We start from the raw sequence: 3,806 nt of genomic DNA, 5'->3' as shown, positions 1-3,806 counted from the left end.
TGCTCGGGTAACCTATCTTTCGTCTCTCGGGCCCAGCCTCCTCTATGACCACGAGCCCTTCTTCCCGAACAGAGCTCGGGGCTTCCTCTTGCATGACTGCTCCCTCTGCCTCAATAGGGGTAGTAATTTCATGAAGCTTGGGATCCTTCTCCACAACGACTTCCTCACCTTGAGCGGCACCCTAAAGGCTTGCATTGCCAGCCCCCATTGATCTCCATTGGGACTGGACCCTCTCCCTCAGCATCATATCTCACTTCCAAGTCGGAAGTGATATCGATCGCTACAATGGGATATGAGGCACCTGCTGGAACCTCTGAGGAGCCAAAAGAAGGCTCAGGTGAAGGAGAAGATGAACCCTCAAGAGCAGAGGGTGAATCAGAGATCACCGGAGACACATATGACTCCGAGGAAGCTGCCGGCGAAGAACCATTTTCTGGCTCCCAAACCACTCGACGTTTGAGCCCCTTACGCTTCGGAGCCCGTGCTGCACGATGAGCTTGCAAGAGGAATGACCAAGGCAGCCCGCTTCCTCTTCTTCCCCTTCGCTTGAGAAGGTGCAGCAGTCTCATAAACACTCCCTTGAGAAGAGGTGGTGGCAAGTTTGCTGTGAGGGCCGCTCCCTATCAACTTGTTCAAGTCCTGTATTGGGCGCTCTTCATACCCCAGAACCTTGCGACCCTCCTTCCATTTGAAAATAATAGAGAGGTTGTCGAAGATGCTCTCTGTCTTCTTCTTCATATTAAGAAACCATGGCAAAGACTTTTTCATGGCAGTCTGGCGCCCAATGTCCCGCCAGTTTCAAGGGAAGTCCAGGGTGAATACCTCCCCCAGTGGAGGAATCCTCGCCATCTTCCTCTGCCATGTCTTCTGGCTCCAGTGGGAGTTATCTCCTTTCCAGGGGTGGCTGGCTTCCCAATACCCCTTACTGGTGATCCTCCACCAGCATTCGTGGGCCTTAGTTGCTCGCACTGTTCAGCCAAAGTGTGGCAGCACGTACATGTTTATCTCAGTGAACTCCAAGCACGTGGTCCAATCCGTGCAAATATGTCTCGGGAGCCAGGTCTCACGATGAGTCCCCAGCTGGTCCTTCTTTCTGTGGTTGATCTTGCTGTACCACTTCTCAAAGAATACTGAAAATGGGCACCCTTGATCTATCCCGTGCTATCGGGCAAAATGATGAGGGAAATACCCCTCAAGATTGGCACTGTGGATGGTGCGGTAGGGTAGAACCCCACCTCTGATGCTCAACACGTCAATGAGCTCCTTATGAGAAGTAGGAGCACCATCCAGGCTCTTGACCAAGTGGTCAGAAAAAGCATGATCCGTGATGTTTTCCACCAGGAAGGCAGGCCTACTCATGTGAAGGTGATCATTGTAGAATAGGCTACGTGCATGACCAGGAGTGTGGAAGACAGCTTTCTGCCCAGCAATCCTCAGGATAAACAGGCACATTGTTTCGTCCAACACCCTATTTCCGTGGTAGGTGTTGGGGAAATAAGCCCCAAGCTAGCTGTACATGTAGTGGATGGGGAAAGGCTTCTTGAAGTCCCCTGGGAAGGCTTCACCGTCCAATATGCCGTCTCCTTCATCGCCCTGATAGTATTTCCCTCTAGACATGGCTCCCATGCCGTAGTAGATGCTGCACAAGACGGGCTATGCAAACTCGTACTCTCACCCCTTCACCATGTCGCAAGCTACATAGAACATGCTTGAACTTATGGTGTCTGCTCCTCTGGGGAGAGCATACTTACACAGCAAAAGTATCAAGTATGCTGCCAGGAAGATGTGGTCATTCCCGCTATGAAGTTCAAATACTGGAGGGGTTCCCTTCATGGATGCCTTCCCCTTTCTTCTTTGGCTTGGACCGACCTCATCATTACAGTCCATAGAAGAATGCCACCCACTGGGTGAAGGAGACGCGTTGGACTCAATGCAGAGCAGCTGGTAAACCCCAAGTAACTCTTACAGTCCAGCTGGTAGGTCTTCTTTCCTGACCAGTTAACCTAAAAAACTGACCGAGTTTGGGGGCACGAACTAGTCATGCATAGCACCGATGAGTGGGAGCCCATCGATGAAGTACAGGTCTAGCAGAGATATCCCTGCTTCCCCATGATCAAGAAGCCATGTGTTACTAACATGGCTCCAGGTTTCCAATAGCACCTTGACCGTGTTTGAACAACGGTCATAGTATCCCGCCGAGCACTGAATGGCGACCAGCAAGGAAGCGTGCTTTAGAATACTCTGGTATCGGCTTAGCAGTCTTACGGTCTAGAAAGAGTACCCTTTCCGGTACTGGTGCTCCCCATGTACCTGGAAGCCATCAGAGGACCACTTCAGGCCTAGAGTCTTCACCATCCTCTTGCCTAGGGCCGACAGGTCCTCGCCTGAGGCTATATTCCTATGCAAACAATGGAGGAGGCCTACCCCTTCTTCTATTCTTACATTCCCGTCGATGTCTTCTCTAACCTCAGAGCGAATGGGGTCACAAGCAAAGGTGGCACTCAAAGGCCACCTTGGTTCACACAAAGCATCGGTGAGCCAGATTGGCTCACCCCTAACGAAGCTTTCACCGGTGAATTCATTAGTGCCAAGCTCCCCTACTCGTGGGAGTTTCTTCACGTCAGGAATGGCACCTGAATGCTGGGCCATGAAGCTAGAGTAAAGGCTTCACTGCCGCACGTAAGTCACTAAGGGACAATGTTATCGTCGTGCGCAGAAGGCAAGGCCTTCACCGTGCGTAGAAGGCAAGGTTATCATCGTGCGCAGAAGGAAAGGCTATCTTCATGTGCAGAAGGAAAGGCTATCGCCATGCACAGAAGGCAAGGCTGTCGCCGTGCGTGGAAGGCAAGCCTATCGCCGTGCGTAAAAGGCAAGGCTATCGCCATCTCCCCACACAAGACAACAACATTTTCAAATTAAGAGGCTATCACCTTCTAGTATAAGGGGACTAACTCCATCTACGTTTAACACTGGCTGTAAGCTATTCGCATGTGCCACATGTGCAGCCCCACATCCCTCAAAATTTGGGCACACCGCTGGCCACCCTCAACATGGCCTGACACCACACGTGCGGAGGGTGACCGTTCGTCGTCTCACGACGCTTCACCTCCTGACCATTACTGGTCGTGACCCCTCAGGTCTCCATCGGTGTTTCCTCTTCTTGTTGGAAACTATCCCCTCTACTCACCAGATAACCCTCTTCGTCCTCCCTCTCCTCACCGGCGACCAATCCTATCGGGTAACCACCGAAATCTCCGTAGAAGCACCCCTGTGACCCTGAGGGTTTCCTTCTCGCTTCTTCGCACTCCTCTACCCATTCGAAAATCATAGAGCTTCTGGCAGAACCACTGTTCAACCTCCGTTCTCTCTGACAGTAATCACAAGGTCGTCGGGAGATTATCGGAAAGCCCTGTGCAAGTGCCAGCAGTCCCTATTTTCCTCCCTGGTGTCTCCAAGGCCTCTATAAGCTATTGGTAACCACAAGACTGTAAGGAAATCATCGAGGGTTCCTGAGATTAGTCGGTGACCCCTGGTTTGCCTATCTCTTCCTTGTCAGTGCCTTGAAGCTCATTGAAGCTCCTCTGCAATGCCTGCAACCCCACCAGGCTCTCTTCTTCTTCTCAAAAGTCCCCCCCCTGTTCCCTACTCGAGAGGCCTAAGTACTATTAGAAAATCTTCACAAACACTCCACGAAGGTTCACGACTTGTTGAAGTTCACCGGAGAGCTCCTGAACGCCTGGACACTATGGGTTTTGGCCGGAAGCTCTTGCTGGAAGTCTCTCGACGGAAGCTCTCGCTCCCTAAAA

This window comes from Amborella trichopoda, chromosome 12, assembly GCF_054954075.1.
Source record: "Amborella trichopoda isolate Santa Cruz 75 chromosome 12, AtrichopodaSantaCruz75HAP2 v2.0, whole genome shotgun sequence".
Taxonomy (NCBI): domain Eukaryota; kingdom Viridiplantae; phylum Streptophyta; class Magnoliopsida; order Amborellales; family Amborellaceae; genus Amborella; species Amborella trichopoda.
Note: the sequence above shows the minus strand (reverse complement) of the source record.